Genomic DNA, 13,300 nt, shown 5'->3' on the forward strand with positions numbered 1-13,300 from the left:
AGACCTGAAATCATTATATTTCTATACGAGAATTAATATATATTGATTCCATTAAAAGTTATCCTTGACCGGGTAATGATAAAAGTGGACATTGGGTATATTATGAACCGTATGAGAAATATGAATGATCTAGATGGGATTTAACCCTCCTATTTTAGGAGTGCTATTATTGGCCTTTTGTGTGAGCTAGACTATGAAATGCGTGGCCACACTCAAATATTGATTTAATATGATAGTCTACTCATTGATCAAGGAAACTTGGATTAAACTATGATGAGGATGACAGATTACATTCCTCTAGTTCAATCTATAATATTTGGTTAAAGGGATTATGTTACATTGTACATTATTCACGAAAGGTTTAATCGATCACCGTTTTAATTATTACTTGGGTAGCAATAATGTATTACTAGATGGCACTCATTGTTTATGATTTTAAATTAGATTTAAAATTCGTTGCCAACGTAATAATAACCTATAGGGTCACACACAAAGAATGCTTGAAAGATTATTTAATTTAAATTGAATTTAAATTAAATGAAAGTAATTTGAGTTATTTATAATATTAATTAAGTTTGACTTATTTAATTAGATAAATAATGTTATTTGAATTTACTAATATTAATTATGAAATTTGTTTGTTAAATAATTAAGTGAGACTTAATTATAATACAAATAGGAATTTCGAATTAATAATAACTCCTAATTAGTTAAGAGTTATAATTCATTTTTCTACTGTCTATATAATATCTCCTTTGTGACTAATTTTTGGGGTGAAAAAAGACTTTTACTAAAACCCTAGCCACCAAGGGAGAAGATGGAGAGAGCAAGAAGAAACGAGTTTTTGCTAGTACACATTCAATCCTTGCATTCAAGCATTCGTGTGGATACCGATAGAGCGTAGATCGCGAGAGCGGGATGTGTGGTGATTGAACAAGTATTGGATATCCATTAGTCAATCAATGTGTAAATCTTCTTAAGGTAAACAATCTTATCTACAAATTAAATATCTATTTTTCGCATGGATCCTGCGGTGGGTTTCGAAAATTCTAATTTTTCACGTTTTTAATTATTGTTTCCGTTGTGTTTATGTGCTCGAAACCCTTCAATGACATCAGAGCTACTTGCGAAAAGTATTTAATTCATTTATGTGTTTACTGGTTTTATGATGATAACATGTATACAATATTCCGTGACATGTATGCGATGATAACATGTATACAATATTTTCTGTCATGTATGCGATTTTATATATTTTACATGTTGTTATGTTTATATATGCGTATGTATGTATATGTTTTGAATATATGATATTCATGAGAGTTTTATAATCATATGATGATTATATAATCTGTATATATACTGATATATACATGTTTTGTGTTTGTTCCTATTATATGAATCATATTTGATACGATTCTGAATCGGATGCAGCGGATTTTCTGAAATTTGGGTCTGGTGTCCGATTTTGGCGAACGAATACACTATTTCATATGAAATCGAGCGTCTGAACCAAACTGAAAGATAAAGCTATCATCGACTGATATGTAAGGCGTTTAACGTCATTTAGGACCTGTAATATGCGACTTACTGTTATCAGATTTAATTTCGAATTTTCTGATTTTTTCCTTATTTGGTTTTTCTTATTAGATAATGATGGGTATGATATGTTAAGATCATATAATATGTTTTAGCATGTTCTTATGTGTTAATTGAGCATGGTGGATGGTTATGGTTTATGACCTTAGGTTAATGGTTTTGGTTTTTTAAATACGGCTTGCATGTTGTTTAATCTTGTAATTTTTAAATCTCGAATATAACTCGAGTTCTTCTTGTAAGTTCATTAGATTAGTTTTTGTATTTCATTCTTGTAATGTACATGAAGACATGAAGATTTGAAGATCAAGGGTAATACCACATGGAGGCCACCAAGGAAGCAATACAAGAAAGAAGACATGTCATGGTTATCTTATATTTATTTTTCACCTTAGATTGACCTAGATCTTTGTCATTAGCTTGATGAAGATCACATAGGATAAAGCCATAACCAACCACGTTTATTTATTGCACTTTACATATATACGCATATGATGAATGTATGTATAGAGTAGTTTATAACGATGCATGCTTAATTAGATTAAGAATGTATGTATTATATACGACACCCGTAACATGCTTGCTAACAAGATAAAATCTGTAACGACTAAAGATTTTAAAATGAACAAACGATTATGAGATTCTCGTGTTTATGAAATATGGAATAAAATACAAATTTTCTTTGTTTCTGATATGGGGTGATTTTGTCAAAAGTGAGTTCATTGAACTTGTAAGATTGTGGGTTTTAAGCGAGACTGTTGTGACTCCCTCACTACCTGGAAATCAAACCATTGATGAATATTGATTTGAAGTATTTTATTCAAGGAAAAATTGGGAATCTCTTTATGATGGGATCATGATCATTTTAAAATTAACAAAACCCTAAAGTTAATATCAAGTTGATCGGATGCCTTCCAATAAGTCTAATGCGTTAACCTTAGATCGATAAGGAGTGGGTTCGCCAAAGTGAAGTACTCCCATCTATCGTGGGAGACGTGTTGAAGTATATTGATACTTTTGACTATTCGGTTTGACTTAACTAAGTTACCATAATAGGATTGTGAACTTAGAGACATAGAATTTGGCGAGATTTATTAGATAAATATGAACAATTGTTGTTCCACCAAACTATCCAAGAGTTATATAGTTGATATAATTGGCAAATGTTGTCTACCTAAATAAACATTTTTTAGGAGAAAAACCAAAGTTGACCTAACACATGGTGAAAAATGGATCTTGGCTCACTAGAAAGGATATAGAAGATATTCTTTCCCAATTAATAGTTAGGGCTATTAATTTGATAAAAATAGTGGGAGATATATATTGTGTGTATATATATATATATGAATAATCACTTGAACATAATTTAATGATCATTTGTAGACTAAGTCATTTTATGCACTTTAATATTGTAGATATCAAATGACAAATAACACAAAAAAATTCTCTATGTAATAGTCCTTGAGAAGGACAAACTGACATGAAATAATTTCCTCAATTGACATGAGAACTTGAGGATTGTCCTCAGGTTCAAGCATGTCACTCAAACCCCTCCCTTATTTCTTCTAGCTGAGAATGAAACATGTGCTGAACAAAATGCTTACCAGAAGTAAATTGATTATGCAACTGATGTTTCATGTCTCATGCTTGTAATTATGAGTGCTGAGCTTTAGAAGCAACAAGAGCATAATGATGCTTATGATATGATTGAGCACCTTCAAAGGATGTTTGAAGGATAGGCTCGTCAGAAAGATTTGATAATAATAAGGCACCATACTTTTGCATTAATGGGAGAATGATATCTGGTTGGACCACATGTTCTAAAGATGATAGGTATATGTACCTTGATATTTTGGGTTTCAAGAATAGTCTAGAGACTCAGCTTGATTTGATCAAACAATCTTTGAACAACTTGCAATCTTAGTTTGTTAAGAACAAAAGGAATGAGATAAACATAACACTTACTGAGTTGTTAAGCATATTTAGAACTGCTGAAAATAACATGGTAAATGCATGAATTACGTCCATATTGATGATGTACACATGGAATGCAAATGGGAAAGGAAAGTGGACAGGCAAGGTGAAGATTTGATCTTATTCGGTGCCAAACCAAAGTCAATCCCAAAGGGCTTTTGAAGCCTGATAGTGGTGTTGCTAAAGGAGATGATTGTCATTTATGTGGAAATAACTGGATGATTGGAAGTTAAATTGTCGAGCTTGTTTGAAAGATCTAAAGAAAAAGACTAGCAATGGTCAAGCTTCAGGTATCGGGTTAGAATTGGAGCAAAAGTTGTTGCTCTAGTTGAGGGAACTCGATACCTAATTTTGCCCATATAGGCAAGATTGAGAACTTGATAAATTATTATTACGTGCCTGCCTTTAGCGGATACATTAAATAAATTTCTTGTCAGGTCAAGAAAGGTTTTCATTTTAATTAAATAAATAATAGTTTTTTATTCTATTTTAATGATACGGCTTATAATGTTGCACAATTAGTTAACAATTTATATGTTCTAAGATGACTCAAATCAAACATTACCTCTAGCATTGTCGTTAAGCCATATTAATGAGAAACGCATTTCTGAGTTACATATAGATGGATACTTGGATAAGTTTGATTTGGAATTATACGGAAGATGAAAACTTTGTCTCACTGGCAAAATGACTAAAGCTTCTTTTACCTGATCAGGTGAAAGGACCAATAAACGATTAGGACTTATACATAGTGATGTATATGGTTGAATGCGTATGATGGTAAGGGGTGGCTTATACTACTTCATAACATTAACTGATGACTTCAGTAGGTGAGGAAATATATAACTTATGAAGAACAAATCTGATTATTTTGAAATTTTCAAAGAATATAAGGCAGAAGTAGAAAAGCAAACAAGGGAAAAGTATAAAAGTTTTACGATCAGATCGTAGAGGAGAATACTTAAGCCTTAAATTCAAGAGTTTCTTGAAGGAGTGTGATATTGTATCACAACTTACTCCTTCTGGAACAACTCAATGGAATAGAGATTCTGAGAGGAGAAATCGTACCTTGTTTGACATAGTGTGATCGATGATGAGTCAAGCGGATCTTCCATTTAGTTTCTAGGGTTATGCTCTAGAAACGGCTGCATATACACTTAACCAAGTTCCGACTAAAGTGGTTCAAAATACTCCGTGTGAGATATAGAGTGATAAATGTCATAGCATGTCATTTATGAAAATTTGGGGATGTGAAGCGTTTGTAAAACGTTTAGCCTCTGACAAGCTTGGACCAAAATTAGATAGATGCTATTTTGTGGGATACCCAAGTGAGACTAGGGTATAGTTTCTATAATCCTTCAGAGAACAAAGTGTTTGTTGCTCGGACCGTTGTATTTCTTGAGGGAGAACTACTTTCTAAGAAAATCAGTGGGAGGATAATACATCTCGATGAAGATCGAGAACCACATGATAACATTGAACAGAGTTGGAATAAGATCAGGATGTACATTAAAATGTTGAAAGTAATCCTGTCCAAGAAACACAGGTTATTCATAGATCTAGTAGGATTCACCATGAGACCGGGAGAAATTATGAATTTCTTTTGACTCAAGATGGTGATGTGATGCTTACGGATAATGATAAGCCTCTCACCTACCAAGATGCTATGAACAGTTCAGACTCCGAGAGATGGCTAGAGGCCATAAAATCTGAGATAGAATCCATGTATGAAAATAAAGTATTGACTTTAGTTGATCCACTCGAAAGGGTAAAACCTATTGGGTGGAAGTGGGTTTTCAAGAAGGAAACTAACCTCTAAGACGCGACTAGTGGCAAAAAGTTTCAAACAAATTCATGGTATAGACTGTGATGAGACTTTTTCACCGGTTACTATGGTCATGTCCATCAGGATTTTGTTAGCAACAGTTGCTTACTTTGACTATAAGATTTGGAAAATGGATGTCAAAACTGCTTTCCTATATGGGAGCCTTGAAGAGGATGTATATATGATACAACCTGAGGGTTTTGTCGATCCAAAGTTTGCTAAGATAGTTTGTAAGTTGCTTCTATCTATTTATAGATTTAAACAAGCCTCAAGGAGAATGAATATTCATTTTGATGAAACGGTCAAAGAGTTTGGCTTTATTCAAAATGAAGATGAACCATGTGTTTATAAGAAGGTTAGTGGGAGCCATGTGACATTCCTAGTATTATATGTAGATGACATATAACAAATAAGGAATGTCATACCTTCTCTATAGGCTGTTAAGACTTGGTTGAGAAATAGTTTATCCGTGGAAGACTTAGGCGATGCTACCTATATATTAGGGATTAAGATCTATAGAGATAGATTGAAAAGATTAATCGACCTAGTCGGAGTACATGCACTGATAAAATATTGCATCATTTTAGGATGCAGGAGATAAAGACAGGATATGTTTCGATGTCTCATGGGATAGTGATCTCAAAAGATAATTGCCCTCTAAATCATTATATGATAAGGGCCGTTTGAGAAAGCTCCATATGCTTTAACAATTGGATCTATAATATGTACAATGATATGTATTTATCCTGATGTTTCGTATGCTTTGATTATGACGAGCATATACCAGTCTAATCCATGTGAGGGTCACTGGATAATTTTCAAGAATATTCTTAAGTACTTAAAGAGGACTAAAGATTTATTTTTGGTATATGGAGAAGATAGGGAACTGGTTGTAAAGGGTTACACAGATACTAGTTTCTTAACCTAATTTCTGGATAGACAAGGATGATTATGTGTCTATGTCTGGTTTGTGTTTTGTCTAAATATAAGTTATGGTAGCTGGAATGGTTCATAGCAAGAAGATTGATGTTTCTATAATGGAACCCGAATATATTGATACTTTTAAAACAGCCAAGGAGACTGTTTAGGCATGTCCTTAGGCGATATAACCTTATTAATGAGATTAATGATCAAGGAAATATAAATGTAAAGTGCATAGTAATGATAGTGTTGCAGACCCACTGACTAAGGCTTTGTCGCAGCAGAAGCACGATGGTCATACTAGTTCCATGAGTATTAGACACATGGGTGATTGGCTCTAGTACAAGTGGGAGATTGTTAGTGTTTCTTCCCTAGAGACAACACTATGATGTTTTAGTTTAAGACATTAGGATTATTAATGTTTATGTTCTATCGATTATTCTCTTTGTAATTTATTAATTCTTAATTTACTGCGATATAAATGTTAGATTAATAAATGTCCTTGGAATATGATATGCAATTTCTATATCTCTATGTACGTGACTTAGAAATGAGATTATGATAATAGTATCAATATTCTTAAAGGTCCCTAGTCGAGCATTATTATTAAGACTGGTGTGTTTGTTGACTGATGATCACATCTCATTAATCATAGGTATGATGATACTAAAGTCAAAAACACAGGCAGATGTATATGTACATGGTGCTGGACAGACCCAATGTGAGATTCTACATGTCTGTTGTGTCATAAGTGATTCTCACAGTGATAATGATATAATGGTCCTTAAACCTGAAGTCATTATATTTCTATACGAGAATTAATATACATTGACTCCATTAAAAGTTATCCTTGACCGGGTAATGATAAAAGTGGACATTGGGTATATTATGAATCGTATGAGAAATATGAATGATCTAGATGGGATTTAACCCTCCTATTTTAGGAGTGATATTATTGGCCTCTTGTGTGAGTTAGAATATAAAATGCGTGGCCACACTCAAATATTGATTTGATATGATAGTCTACTCATTGATCAAGGAAACTTGGATTAAACTATGATGAGGATGACACATTACATGCCTCTAGTTTAATCTATAATATATGGTTAAAGGGTTTATGTTACATTGTACATTATTCACGAAAGGTTTAATCGATCACCATTTTAATTATTATTACTTGGGTAGCAATAATGTATTACTAGATGCCGCTCATTGTTTACGATTTTAAATTAGATTTAAAATTCGTTGCCAACATAATAATAACCTATAGGGTCACATACAAAGAATGCTTGAAGGATTATTTAATTTAAATTGAATTTAAATTAAATGAAAGTAATTTGAATTATTTATAATATTAATTAAGTTTGACTTAATTAATTAGATAAATAATGATATTTGAATTTACTAATATTAATTATGAAATTTATTTGTTAAATAATTAAGTGAGACTTAATTATAATACAAATAGGAATTTCGAATTAATAATAACTCCTAATTAGTTAAGAGTTATAATTCATTTTTATACTCTCTATATAACATCTCCTGTGTGACTGATTTTTTGGGTGAAAAAAGACTTTTACTAAAACCCTAGCCACCAAGGGAGAAGATGGAGAGAGCAAGAAGAAACGAGTTTATGCTAGTACACATTCAATCCTTGTGTTCAAGCATTCGTGTGGATACCGATAGAGTGTAGATCGCGAGAGCGGGATTCTTGGTGATTGAACAAGTTTTGGATCTCCATTAGTCAACCAGTGTGTAAAGCTTCTTAAGGTAAACAATCTGATCAACGAATTAAATATCTATTTTCGCATGGATCTTGCGGTGGGTTTCGAAAATTCTGATTTTTCACGTTTTTAATTACTGTTTCCGTTGTGTTTATGTGCTCGAAACCCTTCACTACCAACCAAAATGAAGAAACCAACAACCAAAACAACAATACCCAAGACAACAATAACCAAAATGTGAATCCTGGTCCCATAGACCCAACTGTAGCCGAGATTCTTCAGATCTTGGCCCAACAGACAGTCCACCTGCCTCAACCATAGCAGAGGCAGACTAATCCTCAGGTAACCTTTAAGACCTTTCAGGCAGTGAATCCACCAGAGTTTAAAGGTTCTGTAGATCCGATTGAGGCAAGGTTCTGGTTGAAGGAGATTGAGAAGGCATTTGCCTTAGTGAAGGTGAAAGAGGAGCAGAAGACTGAGTTTGTAAGTTACTATCTGAAGAAGGAAGCCACCTACTGGTGGGAAACTATTAAAGTGTTGGAAGGTGCTGATGATGTTGCATGGGATAGATTCAAGGAGTTGTTTCTAGAGAAGTATTTCCCTCAGTTTTTTCAAGATCAAATGGAATTGAAATTTCTGGAGTTGAAACAGGGGAATGTCTCAATTGCAGATTACGAAAGTAAGTTTGAGGTGTTGTCAAGGTTTGTACCATCATATGTGGACACTAATAGGAAGAAAGCGAAAAGGTTCCAGCAAGGGCTTAAGCCATGGATCCGGGGGAAGGTGGCCATATTTGAATTAGACACGTATGCAGAAGTTGTGCAGAAAGCTATGATTGTGTAGACAGAAAGTGAAATGTCTCAGAAAGAGAAGGAAAGTAAGAAAAAGGAAATTTGAAGGGAATGAAGGACAGTCCCAGGCAGGGAAGTTTCCAAATTTCAATCAGAGGAAAGGCAAGTTCCAGCCCAGAAGGAATGTCAATAGGCAAAATACAGGCAATGAAGGATAAGGTAACCGTCCAGCTACTGGGAACCAGCCAACCCAGCAGAGGCCAGCTTTACCTGATTGTCAAGTCCGTGGAAAGAAACATGGTGGAGTTTGCAACAAACTGAATGTGGTCTGCTTGAGATGCAACCAAAGGGGGCACTATTCAAGGGAGTGCCATAATCAGCCAGCCAGAGAGCAAGTCAATAAGGATCAGCCTACCAGGAATCAGGCAGGCAAGGTTCTAGCAATTGGGTATACCTGTTTCAAGTGCGGAAAGCCAGGGCACATAGCCAGGGATTGCAAAGCACCAGTTCCAGTCAGTAATACACTATGAATCATGGGAGCCCCTCCGACAGTGAATGAATCTCCCAGAGCCAGAGTTTATGACATGTTTGTGATAGATGCTATCATGGACACTGATGTTGTGGCAGGTATGCTTAATGTGAACTCCTTATGTGCTAAAGTGCTAATAGATTCGGGAGCAACTCAATCATTTATTTCTCAAGGTTTTGTTGATAAGTAAAATTGTCCAGTTAAATTGTTAAGTGAGATTATGATGGTAGAATTAGCAAATCAGGAGTGTGTATCTATTGACCAAGTGTGTAAGAGCTGTGAGATTGAGATTTTTGGCCATAAGTTTGATGCTGACTTGATACCATTTAAGTTAGGAGAGTTTGACATTATTTTAGGAATGGACTGACTATCTAAGCACGATGCTCAGATAGACTGTCTAACAAGAAACTAATCCTAAAGACGCCAGACGAGAAGGTGGTGATGTTTAAAGGTCAGGGACAAGCAAAAAAGTTCTTGACGATGATTCAAGCAAAGAAGTTATTACGGCAAGGATGCGAGCATTTTATTGCGTATGTGATAGACAGAAGTCGGGAGACAGCAAAACTGGAAGACATTCCAGTGGTAAATGAATTTCCAGACGTATTTTCGGACAAATTACCAGGACTTCCTCCAGATAGAGAAATCGAATTTACAATCGAATTAGCACCCGGAACGGAACCAGTATCTAAGGCCCCATACAGAATGGCGCCTGTTAAAATGAAGGAACTAGCAAAGCAATTACAAGAACTATTGGAGAAAGGAGTGATTCGACCCAATATATCCTAATGGGGTGCACCGGTATTATTTGTTAAGAAGAAAGACGGAAGTATGAGGCTATGCATCGACTATCGAGAACTCAATAAGCTTACGATTAAGAACAAGTATCCATTACCTCGAATCGATGATTTGTTTGATCAGCTGAAAGGAGCTAAGTATTTTTCTAAGATTGATGTGAGATCTGGATATCACCAATCGAAGATTAAACCTGAAGATATACCAAAGACAGCTTTCAGAACAAGGTACGGTCATTACGAATTCTTAGTGATGTCTTTTGGATTGACTAATACCCCATCAGCATTTATGGACATGATGAACAAAATTTTCAAGGAACATTTGGATAAGTTTGTAATTGTGTTTATCGATGATATTTTGATCTACTCCAAGTCAACGGAAGATCACGCGAAACATCTAAGGACAACTTTGGAAATTTTGAGAAAGAAGAAGTTGTATGCAAAATTTTTAAAGTGTGAATTTTGGTTCCAAGAAGTTCAATTCTTAGGGCACGTAGTAAGTAATGAAGGAAACAAAGTGGACCCAACAAAGATTGAAGCCATTACGAATTGGGAAAGGCCAAAAACACCAACAGAAGTGAGAAGTTTTTTGGGATTAGCGGGATATTATCGACGATTTGTTCAAGATTTTTCAAAGATTGCGACGCCTTTGACAAAGCTTACCAGGAAAAATGAGAGGTTTATATGGAATGAGAACTGCGAGGAAAGTTTTCAAGAATTGAAAAAGAGGTTAATCACGACACCTGTTTTGACACTTCCAGATGATCAAGGGAATTTCGTAATCTATAGTGATGCTTCTCATAAGGGATTATGTTGTGTTTTGATGCAGCATGATAGAGTTATTGCATATATGTCGAGACAACTGACACCTCATGAGCAGAAGTATCCTACTCATAACTTGGAACTAGCAGTGATAGTATTCACCTTGAAGATTTGGAGACATTATCTATATGGAGAAAAATGTGAGATCTATACGGATCACAAAAGTTTAAAGTACATATTCACGCAAAAGGAGCTTAACATGAGACAGGGACGATGGTTGGAGCTGATCAAAGACTATGGTTGAACAATTAACTATCATCCAGGAAAAGAGAATATGGTAGCTGATGCGTTAAGCGGAAAGGAAAGACTGAACGTGTTAACCGTACCCAAGGAATTATACAAGGAATTTCAGAAGTTGGAATTGGAAGTCAGAATTTGCAAGCCTAGTGAAGTAAAGATGTATAGCATGATGTTTCAGCCAGAATTATTAGAGAAGATAAGAAAATGTCAAGAGGAAATAATGGATTAGGATATCAATCGTTTAGTTGGAGAAGAGTTATGCACTCCAAAGGATGAACAAGGTATTCTTAGATTTTCATCCAGAATTTGGATTCCACCAGTGACAGAATTGAAGAATGAAATTCTACAAGAAGCTCACAACTTAAGGTATTCCATTCATCCAGGAAGTACCAAGATGTACAGAGATTTAAAGGAGAATTATTGGTGGCCATACATGAAAAGAGAAATTGCGGAATGGGTTAGCAAATGTTATACGTGTCAGAGGGTTAGGGCAGAGCACCAAAGACCAAGCGGATTATTACAACCATTAGAGATTCCAGAATGGAAATGGGAGCATATTGCTATGGATTTTATAGTCGGCTTATCAAAGACGAAAGCGAACCACGATGCTATTTGGGTTATAGTGGACAGACTAACCAAGTCAGCGTATTTCTTGCCGATCAATGAAAGATTTTCACTGGATAAGTTGGTTCACATGTATTTGAAGGAAATAGTAGTTCATCATGGAGTCCCTGTGTCTATTGTATCTGATCGAGATCCATGATTCAATTCAAGATTTTGGAGAAGTTTTCAAGAATGCTTGGGAACTAAGTTGAATATGAGTACGGCTTATCATCCGCAGACTGACGACCAAAGCGAAAGAACAATCCAAATAATTAAAGACATGTTACGTGTGTGTGCCATGGATTTCAAAGGAAATTGGGATGAGCATTTACCCCTAGTGAAGTTTGCCTACAACAACAGTTATCATGCCAGTATCGGAATGCCTCCCTACGAAGTTCTTTATGGACGTAAATGTCGATTGCCAGTATATTGGGACGAAGTCGGAGAACGTAAGATACTTGGACCTGAATTGGTACAGCAGACAAAAGAAGTTGTGGAAGTCATCCAAAAAAGGTTAATTGCAGCACAAGATCTCCAAAGAAAGTATGCAGATCAATCAAGAAATGACATAGGATTTGAAGAATGTTAGGTCATACAACGCTATAGAAGGGGGTTGAATATAGTGTTTATACAATCAAATCGATTTAGAACATAAGTATGTAACAGTAATCAAGTTTATTCAATATAATAAGCTCTGTTACAAAGTAGGTTAAACTACTCTCTCAGTGATGAACAATATCACTAAGAGCTGCAAGGGTTATAATGAATAATCTTTCTCGTGAATGATAACACATATAGTGTAAACCCTAAGCTGTGTTTATATAGTACACAGTTACAAGATATCTTCTAATTGATATGGAATATAATTCTGTCTCCTAAAATATATCAATCAGATATTATCTTTTTATAAGTCTTCTAGTCGTCCAACTCCTAAAGCATATCTTCCTTTGTTTTAGTCCAGATCTTCTCCTAGAAATCAGCCGCATTCCTTATCTGAAGTCTTCCCGCACTTAAGTCCTGATATATCTTCTGACGCCTTAAGTTATGATATAAGTTCTGACTTCAGTAAGTCCTGATTTCCAGTAAGTCCTGATATTAAGTTCTAAAACTAAACACATCAGATTAGACATGACATCACAAATATATCTAACAAAGAAGGAGATCTAGTGTTACTGAAGGTGTAACCATGGAAAGGGTTGTCAAGATTTGGAAAGAAAGGAAAGCTGAGTCCTAGATATGTTGGAACTTTTGAAATTTTTAAAACGTGTCGGCAAAGTAGCATACGGGTTGGCATTACCCCCACACATGGAGCACAGTCATAATGTTTTTCACGTCTCGATGCTTAAGAGATATAATCCAGATTCTAAGCATGTAATCGAGTATGAGCCGATAGAAGTTCAGGCAGATTTATCATATGTAGAGAATCCAATAGAGATTCTAGAAAAGAGAGAAAATATTTGAGAAATAAGATTACAAATACCGTA

This window comes from Apium graveolens, chromosome 8 (assembly GCF_009905375.1).
Source record: "Apium graveolens cultivar Ventura chromosome 8, ASM990537v1, whole genome shotgun sequence".
In the NCBI taxonomy this organism is placed as follows: domain Eukaryota; kingdom Viridiplantae; phylum Streptophyta; class Magnoliopsida; order Apiales; family Apiaceae; genus Apium; species Apium graveolens.